This window comes from Vicugna pacos, chromosome 16 (genome assembly GCF_048564905.1).
Source record: "Vicugna pacos chromosome 16, VicPac4, whole genome shotgun sequence".
In the NCBI taxonomy this organism is placed as follows: domain Eukaryota; kingdom Metazoa; phylum Chordata; class Mammalia; order Artiodactyla; family Camelidae; genus Vicugna; species Vicugna pacos.
In genome coordinates, this window is record NC_133002.1 from 36,099,890 (window position 1) to 36,115,985 (window position 16,096).

A 16,096-nucleotide genomic window follows, 5' to 3' on the forward strand; every position below is an offset into this window, starting at 1 on the left:
CCGCTGAAAGCGGGTTTTTCCCTTGTTTCATCTCTAGGCGCCATGATCTTTGCCCTGCCCCGCCCCGTTTATTGCCAAGTACTTGCTAGAAGAGGAGAGGGGGTCAGAAGGTCTGAGGGGGCTGAGCCGGGCAGGGGTTCCCAGAGGAGAAACCGAAGGCCGGCCTTCGTGGAGTGGACGGCCAGCGCTGAGTGGTGTCCAAAGTGGCCTCTGCCGAGCTCTGCCACGCTCTCCCCTCCGGCTCCTTAAAAGCCTCAAGAGCAAACAAAAATGACCACTACCCGGACCTCCACTGCCCTCTCTGTAGTTCTTTTCTGCTCTGGGCTGTCCGGTTTGTTTTGTTTTACAAAACTTTGTGAAATCCGGATTTGGAATCACAAATAGACCATGTGAACCAAAACCAAGAAAAATCCCTTTTCGCCTTGGGCTCCAGATAACTGGGAGTGAAGCTGTTGATTTCCTATTCACTTTGTGTGCAGGAAGGGTCTGGTTAGGTGCCCTCTGGGGTGGGAGAGCAAAGGAATTCCATCATGCCTCACACTTATTCATGAAACAAAACAAAACAATCAAGGCTTCGGTCTAAGAGGCCCAGGCAAGGCTTGGGTACAGGACTGAGGCTCAGCTGCAGACGCAGGTGGGGGTTTGGTGCACTGACTGTCACCTTCCTCGCACAGACACGCAGGTGCGGCCCTGTGTGACCAGCCAACTCCACCACCTCCCGTTCCAAGAAAAGACCCCAAAGCACTACTGGGGATTTTTAAAAAATGGGATGAAAAGTGGAAACGAACAGGGAAAATGCTAGGCCGTAGTTTACAGTTTACAAATGTTCTGAAAGGCTAACTCTGCTGCAGGCAGTTTCACTTTGCCTCAGCTGGGGAGGGGTGGGGAAGGTCCTTTGGCTCCTTCCTTCCACCAGAAGGAGGAAGGAGGGAGCTCCCCCACAGCTGGAGGACAGGAAGTAGCTTGTTTATGCCAACATTCATATTCAGGATACGCATGGGGAGGCCCCTCCAGCTCCCCTTCTCATTCATTATGTGCCCCAGCTCCCTCGCTTCACTTCCCCATGTATTTGTTTTTACTAAATAAAATAAGTATATGTTATTCAGCAGACTGGCAGTCAATCCTTCTGTCAGGGAGGATTTGCCTCTTCGAGTTGTTAGTGACAGGAGGAGGGCAGAACTGAGGGGCAGCAGTTTCCACACCATTCAAGAGTGTTATTGTCCACTCCTGCTCCCCTAGGGTCCTGGTCTGGGCCTGCAGTAGGGACAGGTCAGTGTGCTGGCTCCCTGCCCATTGCTGACCTGGGTCTCTGTGGAATCTGGAAAAACTGAAGAGACCGCAGCCTGAGAATGACACACCTGAGCACACACACATTTTGCACACTTTTCAGGGGCTTTGTGGCTTCCCCTCACCCCACCTCCAGAACCCAGGCTGAGGCCATGGATTCCAGTTTAAAAAATAAAACTCTCTGTATGGAGCCTCCAGCACCTGAAACCGAGTCCCATAGATGCTGGGCAGCCTTTTCATTCTGAGTTCGCCTGGCCCCAGAGTCAACTTTCAAATGCTCAACGCAGACACCCACCGACAGGGGCGCTGGTGCCAACAAGGACCCGCCTGCATGTCACTCATACACTAGTTGATGGTCACTCAGTGAGTAAAGACCATTTAGGCAATGTTTCTTTTCACCCTCAAAAGCTTTCCAAATACTTTTCCAAAAGCATGTCCATCTCCAAATTATTCAGAAAATTGAAAATGTAGATGACCAAGCTGTAAGATTGAGGGGCAAATTTCCCTACTCCCTTCCTTTAAGATAAAGCAAAACTCTAGCATAATTGGAGGGGGTCGGACAATTTAGGTGGTGAGAGGAGGCAATGCAGACAGAGATGTACAACACAGGATCCTCAAAGAAATCGAAATTGAGACCCCCTTCCATTTAGTGGGAGTCACAAAAATCAGTATTTCTGGACCTTCCAGGCCCGTGTCCCTTCCTAGAGTTCATTAAAGGCGGGGTTGCTCAGACAAGTCAAAGGTGCCGGAAGTGTTCCTGAGACCTGAGCTGGATTTCCCGCCGCAATTTCTGGCTGAGGCTGGGGAAGCAGCTCTGTAGTCGCCGGTGGATGAGGCTGAGGCCGTCGCAGGCCTCTAGGTGGCGCCCTGGCGTTGAGTCCGCGTAGAAGAAGATCCTCGCGCTGCTCGGTGTCCCGCGCCGAGTGAAGGGGGCCGGTTCCTGCAGACGGACTGGGCTTGGCCTGGAGCTGGCCGCCGGCGTGTCGCCTTTGGCGCCCTCTGCCAAGCAAGAGAAACACGATTAAACGAGTGAGGGCTGGGAAAGGAATCCACAGCTAATCATGGCTCCATTCTCTCCCCACCCCCTACCCCACCCCCGACTCTAGGGAGCCTTCCACATCCCATATCTCCTTTGATCTCTCCAGAAGCCAGCTCAGGGGCAGCGCCAGAATCTTTTACTCCCTCTCACAACTTGCAAAAGAAGTCACTGAGGCCCAAAGAAATTAAACGTGGTTAGCCCAAGATCAGAGCAGCTATTCAAAGTGGTGAAGCAGGGCTGGAGGACGTGTCCTCTACTCCAAGTGGAATGTTCTTCCAAATTATGACGACCTCAACAAAAAATGTCTTTCTTGTAAGCAAAATTCATTTCCAGAAAGACAGCCTTTTGGAGGTTGTCTATGTTGGAATTTTGGTGTTTTCTGGATTTAAGATTTGGGGAAGTACATAAGGGAATTGGAGGCAGATATAGGAGCCGTCGGTTAGGGCTGGGAACCAAGACAAGTCCCGCCCCCTCCCTTTCAGAACATAGTCAGCTCAGTGTTGCTTATAACCTCTCTAGCTGTGTGTGATCATTGGCAAGTGATTTAGGCCTTCAAAGGCCCGGATGAAAATGACCTACTGGATGGGGATATTGTAAGGTTTGAATACTTTGTAAAAGAGACCCTGATGACAAGAAGAGTTGTCTGATATATGACTGTCCCATAAACCCCAAAGAGAGGGACATTTTAGGGCAGGCAGTTGGGTTGCTTTCCTAGGCTTGGATGGGGCCAGTAGAGTTATAGAGTGGCATAAGGAGAAAGACTTGTTGGAGACTTTTGAGTCTGTGCTCAGAGACACCAGAACCTGAGAAGGGGAGGTTAGGGGAAAGTGGGATGGCTCTTCCCCATCCCCCAAGGCAGAGATAGTGCAGAGTCCTCTAGGAGAAGTTTCTCCAAAGTTATTCTTAGGACAGAGGTCCTTGAGACTCCCTCTCGGGAAAGGAAGGGAAGAGGAGGGCAGTAGGAGGCAGGTGCCTACCGTGGGGCAGACTGCGGGCGCAGCGCCTGCCCAGGGCTGGGCCCCCGCGAGACGCTCCTCTCCCAGCCGTGCAGGGACTCTCGCGGACGCCTAATTACCCAGCGCACATCTGGAGCATCTGCGCCCTACCCGGCCTCAGGCACATTATTCCGCTCCAAATTCTATTTTCATTCCCGAGGCTGAGTCATAAAAGACTCCGGAGGCAGGATAAAGTCGGGTCTGTGTGTGTCAGCATTCCTCTGTGCGTGTGTGAGTGTGTGCTTGTGAGGGTGTGCGAGTCGGGCCGCGGCTGTGCGTCTCCCTGTGATTGCCCAATCGATGCGCAAAAGTTAGTGGTGGAAATGGAGCAACATCAGGCGAATTCAACAGCGAACATACTGTCGGCCTCATTATCCGCCCATTTCAAGGGAAAGCATTTGGGGCTCGGAATTAGCCAGTTAATTGCATCACTTCTTTGTTCATTTTCAGGCAGGAGGAACTCTCTGCATTTTATTAAAACATTCTAAATTTCAAAAACTTGATCTTTTCGTTGTCGAGTTATTTCCATCCTTGTTATGCCACTTGAGCATTCAGATCTGCCCATATCATATCAACATTATTTTACACACACATACACACACACACACGCACGCGTGCACACATGCACAGGCTTCATGCCTGGAAAAGTAACTTAGTTTTTGCGTCTGTAAAATCTGGGTATCCTAACTCTGAGGGTTGTTGTAAGGATTAATTAATGCACAGCGTGTCTAGGATTTAGCACAATGCCTGGTGAACAGGGAGCACTTAGTAAATAGTAACTATTAAGAACTAGGGGGAGGAGAATTGAGGTGGAGGAGGGGGAAAGGGGATGGAGGAAGAAGCCTGCTTTGTTCCCAGAGAACCAGTCTAGGTTGGAGGGTGTGCATCTCAGCCTGTATATGTATAATGTATTCTTTTGAATTAGAGCCACGTCCATAAAAGTAAGGCCCCTTGAACCCCTTGGCCTGTAACTACTTCTTCAATGAACAGAGAATTGGGGCAATTATCTGGCTCATTTCAGGTTCAAACTCCCTTTAGCCTGAAGCACCTGAATCTGGTGGGGAAAAGGTCTGGGGAGTGGTGGGACATTCTCATCCAGCTTCTCAATGAGCCTTTTCCCTTTGCTGGAGTGATCAAGAGTCTGCCTTAGAGAATGGGTAGGAAAGAAATAGGGGTCCCAGAGAGCTGAAATTAAAACAGAACATCTGAGAGATGCTTGAGAAAAACCAGGCCTTGCTTATTTCCATGTAGCTTTCCATGCACGAGCTCCAGGGACTCCCCAGCCAAGCCACAGAACTTTTGCTGGTGGGAACTTTCATTCCACATTCAATAAACATTTCCTGAGTGTCTACTGTGTGCCCAGCACTGGGCTGAGCTCTGGGGCTCCAGTGGGAGCTGCACCCCACCAGTTAGCCCTGCTGACTTGCTTGCAGCCAGTGAGAAGCCTCTGCTCCCAGAAACTAGTCCAGAGGCCCGGGAAGGGGGATAACCCTGCTGGGCCAGAACTTCTGGCCAATGGCAGTATTGCCTTTTCAGGGCCAAAGTCCTGGTGCAGGGGAGGAGCCAGATGGTCTAAGGGCATCCCCCTCCCATTGTCTGTCAGAAAGAGGCCAACTCCATGGTGCGGATAGCCTTGTCGGGGGAGGGGTGGGGCGTAGGGGCGTGAGGAGGGGAGGAGAGATGACTACGGGCTCCTGACCCTCAGTCGGAAGTTCCTGAGAACACCAATTAGCTTTTTTTTTTAATTAGTAAAGTAGGGAACAAATGGGCATACATTTCTTCTGCTCTGATTAAAAGAATTTAGGTCAGGTGTTCACAGCCAGAATTATTCAGTTTAAGTTGTCCCAAGCAGAAAATTGCTTATTTTTTCTTCTTATTTTCAGGCAGGGGTCTGAATACTATTAGCCAATCATGGGCTTCTTGTTACAGCCCAGAACTGGGGCTGGTAGGTGTTGGGGGGTGCCAGCTCAGAGAGGGGCAACCAGAAATGGGTTGGGGTCTTTCCTGCCCCTAGTCACATTTGCTTGAAATGTGTAAGCAGTTGAGGACCAGCGGGGGCGGGAGGTAGGTTTGGAGTGCATGTTGGGGGAGGGAGGGTGTGGTAAAAACATAATTTCCAGTTCCCCTAATTTGTCTGAACATAGTCCAAGAAGAAGGAAGTTTCTTCACTTTCCAGACCCCAAAGAAGCCTGGCTTTTCTTCCGGGAGATCTAGCTTGGTCAACTTAAAGGAGTGAGGAGAAGGCCAGGAGGCATTTACGAGGCTGTGGAGAAAGAGTTAAGTCTAAACAAGCCGCAGCACTGAGGATGTGTGAAACCAGGAGGTCCCCCAGGCTCGCCAGGGGCCACCTGCTGTTTGACTACTACTAACAAGGTTGCAAAAATGTTTGGAAGCAAATGTCCTCCCCTTTTAGCCCAGAGTTCAGTATCCCCCAAGCCTCTAACCTTGGCTAAGCCCCACAAAGAGCTGGGGTATCTGAGGAAACCGAATAGTAGATCAAACACAAAAGAATACTGTATTGCTTGATCCCCATTTGCCTGGCTCACAGCCAGCATTACCTAAGGGGTTGTTGCCAGATAGCATAACCTTCCCAGAAGTTCCAGTGTGTTTTTGATTTCCTGGGAGGCTGCCCAAGTCCTGTTTCCCTCCAACGGGGCTGGTCCTACTCCTGGCCAGTTCAAGATCAGCTTTCCCCCAGCAAAGATCTTCCCACTTTTTTCAAGCTTCCTGGTCCTAGGAAGGGAGGAAAGACCAGTTCGCACTGGGAACCCAGACCCCACCAGTACTGGTGGGGAGAGGAACACCGCTGCATGGGTGTTTGTAAAGTTAAACACCAGGATATCAGCCACAGGGGAAAAAATGAAGACCAACATTAACTGACTATATTTGGTCTCAGCATTTTCCAGACACCAGCTTCTTTAATTGATCCAAGTAGGAGTTCTTAACTTGGGGTTCAAAGGGTCTGAAACCCTCTGAAACTGTGGGATTTGGTGAGTACCACGTAAGTGCATTCTTTTTTCTGGGGAGGAGGAAATCAATAGCTTTCATCAGTTTCAAAGTATGAATGAGTGACCCCCAAAATGTTAAGAACCTTTCATTCACTGTTCACATACAAATACCACAAATGTGACGCTGAGGGAGGCAGCGAAACAGACTTGGGTACCCTGACAAAAGAGCGGATGAACAATTGTGTGTATTACAATGTCGCATGGATATTGTCACTTGGTCCTCCCCAGAACAAGGGCCACTTGCTCACAGGTGTTGAGGATCCAGAACTGAGAGAAGACAGCCCAACACGCCCAGTCTGACCCGGTGCACCCTTACCCGGGTAGAGGAATGTGCAAGGTCTCCACATCTCTAATAAAAATGAAATAGAGCTTTTCTCCACTGAGGCCTGGATCTTCTCCAGCCATTTGCTGCCTTGTTTCGAAATGGTCCATACCGAAAGAGGACCGAAAGTTTCAGGATCGGTTTTCCCCTCACAAATGCCCTTGCTTTGGGGGGGATGGGGTGGGGGAGGGGAAATATTTCCCCGGATCTCCAGCTCCCTCAGCTCCAGCCAGGCCTCCGGTGCCGCAGCTGAGGCCCAAGAGCTGAGACCGCCAACCAGGGCCACTCGCCATGACCTTAAAGTTCTCTAAGCCCAGGCTGGGCGCGGAAAAGGGCACGGGAGACAGCAGGACAGGTAGATCCAAGCAGACACAAAGGGACCCTTGAAGGTGTCCAGAGAGAAGGTGAAAATGACAAAGAATGAAGAGAAACAGCCCGACAGGAGGCGGGAGCTGGAGCGAGGCGGGCAGGTGGAGCGACCGAAACCCGCGTGTTGAGAAGGGCCCAGGGGGGCGGCAGAGGCGGCCAGGCGCGTCTCCCTTCCCGTCTCTACCGGGAGGCTAATGACCTCGTCAGCGCCCCCTCGGTCTAAACCGCCATTTACAACCCTAAGTCTCCTTAAGGCTCTGATTAATTAATTAGCCGATTCGGGAGGAGAGAGGTGCCCTCCGCTGGGACCCGGCGGGTTTCTCCAGTTCGTTTGTTAATTGTGGGGAGGAAGGGCTTGAGGAGGGGGAATCCAGGGCCGGGAAATGGGGGCAAGTGGCGCCAGTGGCCCGGAGGGAGCAAATGAACTGTTCTTGGGGGGCAGCCGAGCGCTGAGACCCAGAGAGTAGGACCGACTGCCCCTCGGAGCAGAAAAGCGAGAAGACGACGCTACCTCGGAAAGGGCGCCCCGCCCCAGCCTCTGCCGGCCCATGCGCGCCGACATCCCGCTTGGGGCGAGGGGCTCCCCGCGCTGGCGGCTGGACGAAGCCCCCATCCCACCCCATCTCTTTCCATTAGACAGCAGAGGCTGCGCGTCTACAGGTCCCCGGCGTTGCTGTGTGCGAGGTAGAGGCACCTTGTAACTGCGACCTCCCTTCGCCTCTTAACTTGCGCCTTCCGGACACCTCGGCCGGTTTTGAAAGCCTCCTTTCTAATTCCTCAGCCGACTCTCGCCTCCGGAGGGCCAGGGGTTGGCGCGAGGCCCTCTCAGGCTTCCGTATCCCACCCTTGCTGCGCCAATCTGCGCCTGAGCTGTCGGCGATGCGGCTGGAGGCGCGCGGAGTCCCGAGGTGACCCAGACCCTTCTCCGGACGCCAACGCTGCGGCTCGGGCCCGGCCGGCCAACTCCCAGCCTGGAGACCTTCTTGCCCTCCTCCCCTCAGAAGCCCAACGCCTTGCACTGAAGTCTTCACTCCGTGCCCAGCCCGGAGGCGAAGGTGCTGATCCCCAGCCAAGCATCGCGGGGTGCGCGCCATCGGGGGCTGCTGCGCTGGCCCAGCGCAAGGGACCCCTAGACAGGACTTGGTGTGTTCCGCGCAGTCCCAAGCACGTCCCGAGTCTGGGGCAGAGGGGTGCAGCAGTCCCAAACCCCTCACCACGACTTCTTCAACCACCGGTAAACACCCAGAAGATCTGGTCCCAAGGCAGTGACACGGTCTCTCCCAGGAATCGCGGCAGGAGCCACAAGGCAGGGACATCTCAACCCCCAAAGGAGCCTCATTCCCGACGGTCTACCTAGGAACCCAGGAGCCTGGGTCCCCAGGGCCAAAGAGCCAATGGACTGAGAAAGAGGTAAGAGGTTTACTGAGTAGAAATTTGGACCCTCTCCCTTTTTATTGTTTTAAAGGATGTCCCTGGCTATTGACTTCCGTCTCCACAAAAGATCTTTGGGCATTCTGACTAGTCCAGAGTCTGGCTGGGATGAGGGTTTTGCCCATAGCTTAAGGAGGAACTTTTCCAGATGATGGAGGCTCAGGAGTTCATAGTCATTTTTCTCATCATTATTACTTAATATCCAGGCTATTTCAGACTAAGCCTTCACCTCCACTCTTGTCAAGATTCAGCCTTTATTCAGCCCCAGTACTTGAATAGTGGAGGGCTGAGGAGGAGGCGACTCAGAGTTGCCCCAAGATGGGCAATGGGATGGGGTAGGGATGCTTTAGCCTTAATTATCCCTGCAAGATAAAGGCTGTTATTCCTATAACTGGGGCTGAGGAGGGGACAGAAGAAGGTAAGGGAAAGATGGAATGTGGGCCAAGGTTAGCTACTCTGACATCATCCTGAGGAAGAAGGCATTGAGATTTGGCCCGATTTTCAGGCCCCACTGGCTTTCACTCCTCTCTTAATAGACAGTGATGGGAGAGGAACTGTTGCCTGGGTGCTTTCACAGGAGGTCCACTTGGTAAGCACCAAGGAATTAGCTAAATGGAAAAAAGTGAAGACCTACATTAACGACCATATTTGGTCTCAGCATTTTCCAGATACAAACTCCTCTGATCAATCCAAATAGGAGTTCTTGACCTGACATTCAAGGAATCTGGAATCCTCCGAAATTGTAGAATTTCATGCCTGTACAAAAGAGCTCTAGTCACCTTCTGAGAAGCTCTGGGAGGAGAAGGAAGCAAGGGGGGCGTGCGGTGAGGACACCCCCCCTGCAATCTAGCTCCCTGGACACTGAGCTCTGGACCTCAAGATCTGAACCCTCTAGCTGACCCATCCCCATATTGCCAAAATGAAGTATGAGAAGTTGCAAATCAGTCAAGGGGACAGATTTTCTCTACTGCTTTCAGGATGGGTCTGGGAGTCTAAATAGATTACAAGTTTGGATGTTTTCAGGGTTTTTTTGTTGTTGTTGTTGTTGTTTGTTTGTTTTCCTTCAGTCATTCCTGATTTCCGGGCACTGGGGCCCAAAGGGCAGCCAGGCAAGAGAGGGATCTGGACCTCTATTCCTCTGATCTCACTTCCACCTGGTGAACAGTCCAGGGGCCAAGCCTGCCCTTGCCAAGGCTCAGTCCTCATTGCTCTGTGAGCCCATGCTTGCTCCCTCCACATCTGGTCACAAATAACTACAGCAATTTTTTCTTCTTCTTCTTCTTTTTTTTTTTTGAAAACTGCAGAAGCCCCAAATCTTTAGTTCCTCTTAAGAAAAAATGGTGTCACTGGATCTTAGGGCAAGGGGGGATTGTGGGATCAAATAACCTCTAAGCACCGGAGGACAGGGTCTACTATGATGGCTTGGTGCTTCAGATCACAGTTCTGGGTGCTGCCTAGATGGGCCAAATATTCCTTCTTTTCTCTCTGTCCCTTCCCTCCCAGCCCAGAAAAGTCATGGATTTCTTGTCTTTCTGTGTTTGTGGAGAAAGGGAAGGCAAAATCCAAGAGTAAGAGAGTGTGAGGGAGGGGGACGAAGGAGAGGTTCCAATAGATTAAAATATTCAAACTCCCATTGAATCCAACAGCATTTGAAGCTTGATGCTTGTTTTAATCAGTCCAGGAAGAAAAGCTGGAGGCAGAGTGGGTGGGAGACTAAGTTCTCAGGTGACTGAGTCATGGGGTCAGTGCCTCTGAAGGCAGCAAGAAGGCAGGACTACCAACCATCTGCTGGGGGGATCTGGGTCTCCCCAGTTGTGGTGTGGAAGAGAGAGGGGCTCTTCTTAAGGGCATTGAGGTCTCCTACAGTGCCTTGCCTGGGACTAGTAAAGCTCTTCCTTGCACTTATTCTGGGACAGTGTGCATGGGTATGGTGCATGTGTGTGTTGGGGTGGTGGTTCTAAACCCTGGCAGACAGCTGCAGGCAACTTGCCTCCTAGGGAGCCTGGGTGATATAGTTGGAAGTGGAAAGAGCCTTCATCCTCTCTGGGCCAGGGGAGTGAGGAGGCCTCTCTGGACTTGGAGTCAAGTGCTCCAGAGTCTATGAAAAGGGAGGAACTGCAGCTTCAAAAGGGGATTTGGAGAGAAGATCATATCAGGAAAAGCCTCAGACTTTCTTCTTCCAAGGGTTGGGGAAGTACACTGAGAAATGTGAATTTTCTCTGTGAGAACACCTCCTCTCAATCATGAGTCTTTATACTTCTACTGATACTGAAAAGTACAGTTCTGTGCCTTTCCCCCCCAAATTTAGCATATGTGGAATATGTGAGATATACCACGTACTCTTCTACTTTGGAAGGAGAGAATATATAGGTGAAAATATTAATTTCCTGCCTGCTACCTTTATTACGGAGCACAATTGGGAGAACATAATTTCATGTCTCTTTTGCATGTTTTTACAAATGCTCAACCTTTACACGGTGCTTAACACTCTAAGAGGCACAACTGCCCTGATACAGGATGGCTCACTGACTCCTGAGGCTTACTAATTCCTACGAGACACCACAGTACCTACCATGCAGCCCCGGTATGCCTGCTTCTCTCTACGTGCCTTTTCAAAGGTGAGTAATTTTTGTATGACCCAGTCCATACAGATTGAGATCCTTTCCCTGCCTTCTGCCCTCTCCCATAAACAAGCCCTTCTACAAAAACGCACACGCATTATTTTGTGAGTGTGTTTCAAGTAAGATGGCGGCGCCTGGCATCCCTTCAGATTCAGATTCACGCTCTCCCAGGCAGGAGGCCACCTAGCCTCAGCACCGTCCAAAGGGCAAGGAAACCTAGGTCCCCTTGCTGCATGGAAAGGCGATCAGAAGCAAGAGACTCTCCCCAAGCATTCTCCCTCCATGCCTTCCAGGGGGCTGCTAGAGAGAGCTGATTCTGCACCTTGGGGGCCTGAGAGTTCCCGTCTGGACCCAGAGTTCCAGGCCAATTTCTAATTTCCACGGAGAAAGAATAACCATTGTCCCTTTCCAAGCGGCCCCCACCCACGAGGCCGCTCAGAGCCACCGGCCCCTGACTCTGGCTATGTCCGCTTGGAATACGAGGCTGTAAGCCGGGAGACCAGCGAAGAGGGCCTTAGGCTGCACGCAGCACCGGGCTCCCAGGAGCCAGAGTTGCGCGGGAAGGATGGGAGGCGAACCTTTGCCCCCGACACCTTCGCTAGGAGAGTCCGGTGGGAGCCGGCGGGGGTTGGGCGCCAGGCGTTGCGAGGACGCCCCAGGCCCCACCTGGAGGCTGGATCGGTCTGGAGCTCAAGGTTAGCTGGCGGCCCCGCGTGGCCCAAGCCTGCCGTGGCCGCTCAGCGCTGAGTGCGGCCCGGGGACTGCCCAGTCCCAGAGGAGTCTTCCACGCCGCCGCTCTGAGCTACGTGGTCGCGGCCCCCAGCTGCTGGGGGGAGACAGGGAGTGTCTACCTACCTCTCCGGACCGCGCCGTCCTCCGCGCATCTTCCTAGGCTGCAGGAACCCCGGGCTTTGGGCACCACGGAGCTTAAGGACGGAGGTGACGGCGCCGAGGCCAGGAGCTGGGCGGCGGCGGGTCGCCGTCCCCGCCCCCGCCCTGGGAGGGCTCTGGGCCCAGCGTCTAGGTCTCGGGCGGCGGCGCCGACGGCGCGGGGGCGCGAAGGGACTCGTGCGTTCTCGTCCCCCTGGCGCCAACATGCGTGGGGCGAGAACAGGGCCTGGGCGGCGGATCCGCGCGGGCGCCACCTTCCTCCGGGGCTGCTCAGGCGGAGCTTTCTCCAGTCTCACCTGCCCCCTCCCTGGGGCGCCGTCGGATCGCCGTGCGGCGGTTCCCAGAAAGGGCCTGGCCCGCTTCTGGAAGGCCAGCGCCAGGGAGGAAAGGCGCCGAGATGGCCGGCAGAGAGAAGAGAGGGTGTGTGAGTGTGTGTGTGTGTGTGTGTGTGTGAGAGAGAGAAAGAGAGAGGCAAAGGCAGGGGTGGGGGTGCGGATAACAGACAAGAGGAAAGAGGATACGAGGAACGCCTCCCAGAGAAGCCGTCAAACACAGAAATAGACAAAAGAAGTGGGAGAAAGCAGAGTCTGGGGGACAGAAAGAAGCCCCGGGCTTCTGAAGTAAGCGACAAGTTGTCTTTGGGAGTTGGGAATGTGAGAGGGAGGGGCGAGGCCGGACGAGTCTGAGAAGAGGAGGGGGCGCCCTGACCCTCGGCTGGAGGCGACAGATTCCAGCAGAGGACTCCTCCTCCGTCCCCCCGCCCCCGTCCAGTCCCTCAACGAGCCGCAACCCTTCTGTGGCTCCTTGCAGCGACCTGGGCGGCTTCCCGTGCACCCCTCCTGCTGCTCTGCCTCCCTGGGGCTGGGTCCCGCCTGGGGATCAGCACCGGGCTGAGAGCTGCCCTTTCTACCAGCCTCCTTTCTTCTGTTCCCTGGACCTTAAATGAGATTCTCCCCCACTGAATGAACAAGAGGGGTGAGTCCAGAGGGAATGACCTTGGCCAAGGTCAAAGGAAGAGCATAGAAGTTTCACTTTCCATCCCAGCTCTTGGGATCCCTCGGTGTTTTGCCCCTTCAGGTTACTAGAGTATCACCCCCAAATCACAAGCTCTTCTCTATTTTTCTCTCAGATTCAAATAGAAGTCCCAGCTTAACCTATCGTCAGTGAAACTGCCACAAACTATCGCAGTTCTCACCTTCCTGACTCCCAGTTGGCTGGCCTCCAGGAATTGCCCTGCTTGCCTGGCCTCAAACTGGAAAACTTCCTTCTCAGCTAGCACGGGGCTGGAGACTCAGTCATCACACAGCCCCTTCTGACAAGTGGTTGGGGGAGGGGGTAAGCTGTGCCTCAGGTCTCATTTCTAGGCCTGGCTCTGCCACTAACTTACTGTGGAACTTCAGCCTTTCCCTCAGATCAGCCCCCCTTGGACTCTGTTTGTTTCCCCTGTGAAATGGGGGAGCAGGTTGGATAATTTATGTTTTGCCTCTGCGTCCTCCACTGGTTTGCAGGTTCTGATGAGCTTACACTGCTGAGAGAAAAAGGCATCCAAACGGTGATTTTATTCTATAGCCACTTAAACATGAATACAGAATTATGCTAAAATTAAAATGTGCTTCCATGAATGAGTCTATTTTCTGTACTTTTTATTGGTGTATAGTATACACGCAGCAAAAGGCACTAATGTTAAGTGTGTGGCTCAATGTATTTTTGCATATTTACCCATGTGCACCTACGTCAAGATATTCCCAGCCTATCCTTATAATGCCTTCCAATCAATAACCTTCTAGTCCATACCCCCCAGAAGTAATCATAATTCTGTCTTATATCACCATAAATTAGTTTTTTCCGTCCTTGAACTTCACATATATGAAGTCATGATCTGTACTATTTGGTGTTTGGCTTCATCTGCTCAATATTGTGTGTGTGCGACTTATCCATGTTGCTGTGTATAACAGTAGTTCATTCTATTTTATGGCCTTATTCCATTTAATGTCATATTCCATTGTAGGAATATATACTAATATATTTATCCATTCTTCTCCTGGTGGACATTCGTGTTGTTTCCAGTTTGGGCTATTATGAAAAAGCTACTATGAGCATTTGTGCCCATGTTTTTTGATGGACACTTGCACTTAGAGACTCAGAAATGGAAATGCTGGGTCATAGGATAGGGATCTCTTTCTCTTTGCTAGATACTAACACTTTTCCAAAGTGATTGACTAATTTACACTTCCACAAGCAATGTACGAGAAATCCATAACCTTTCCAATACCCAACACCTGGCATTATCTATCTCGCTCCCTTTAGTTATTCTGGTGAGTTTATAATGATGTTGCAGTGGGTTCACATGCGTACATGTATTTTTTAAAAGTGGTAAAAACAAATAACGTAAAATTTATTATCTTAAGTGTACAGTTCAGTAGTTAACTATATCCACATTGTTGTGTGACAGATCTCCAGAACTTTTTCATCTTGCAAAACTGAAACTGTACATCCATTGAACAACGGCTCTACCTTTCCTCCTCTTCTACCATCCTACTTTCTGTTTCTATGAATATGGCTGCTTTAGATAATAATATAAGGAATCATACAGTAAGTGTTTTTTGTGACTGTCGTATTTTGCTTAGCATAATATCCTCAAGTTCCGTTCGTATTGCAGCATGTGATAGTGTTTCTTTATTTTTAAAAGCTGAATAATATCCCATTGTATGTATATACCACATTGTCTTCATTCATTCATCTGTCAATGGACATTTGGTTTTCTTCAACCTCTTGACTATTGTGATTCACGCTGCAATGAATATGGGTATGCAAATATCTCTTCACGATCCTGCTTTTCAATTTTTTTGTGTTTATACCCAGAAATGACATTGCTGGGTAGTTCTACTTTCAATTTTTTGAGGAACCTCTATTCTGTTGTCCATAGTGGCTGCACCATTTTATATTCCCACCAACAGTGCACGGGATTTTAATTTTTCCACATCCTCACCAACACTTGTTATTTCCTGTTTTGTTTTGTTTTGTTTTTGTTTCTGTTTTAATTTTATACTTTTATTGAAGTATAGTCAGTTTACTATGTTGTGTCAATTTCTGGTATATAGCACAATACTTCAGTCATATAGGAACATACATATATTTGTTTTCAGGTTCTTTTTCACCATAAGTTATTACAAGATACTGAATATAGTTCCCTGTGCTATACAGTATAAACTTGTTGTTTGTTTTGTTTTAAATAGCAGTCATCCTAATGGGTATGAGATGATATTTCATTGTGATTTTAATGTGCATTTCTTTGAAGATTAGTGAGGTTGAACACTTTTCCGTATGTTTATTGGCAGTTTAGGTATCTTCCTCTGTGATTCGTTCAGAAATCATTAACTGCTAAGTACAGTGGTGACTAGGACTTAGGCAGGTCCTGCAGTCAGAGAGCACATATTCTAGAAAGGAAGACCGAGAGGAGGCCAGAAGCTATCTCGCAAATTGTCAGGACACAGGCCCAGGGACCCTGTGGAGAGCCCTTACCTGAGTGGGAGCAACAGAGGGGAGTTTTCCATTCATTTAAAATACACTTACTCTTCAACACGAATTTATGAGTCAAGCATTATGCCTTTTTAAAGCTTACATGTGTGTTTCAAACTATCCTTCACTTGTGTTTTCCCCCAAATTATATAAAATTTGGAATTTATAATGATACAAATTAACATTGTAACAAGTAGAAATAAAACAAAACAAGACCCATAAAGGGTGAATAAAAATAAAGCTAATCATCTTCACTCCTCAGAGGTCATCAATGTTAACAGCCTGGTGTAATTTTCCAGACCTTTCTCTCTTGCTTTTACAAACAAAAACAGACACATAGACACAGAACTTTTCTTTCTTTGCTTATTTGTCTGTTTTTAATGAAATAGCAACAGTATGTGTATGTGTGTGTGTGTGTGTATATATATATATGTATATATATATATATATATATACACCTTTGCAGCCAGCTAGCTTTTAGGAGCTGGTCAAAGGGTATGTATATTTTAATAGCTGTTGCTGGACAACTTTCTTTAAAAGCCACAGTAACTCTCATTTCCACCAGTACTGTTTTTATCCTTTATTAAATGCCAATGTAATAGAGAAAAGTTCTC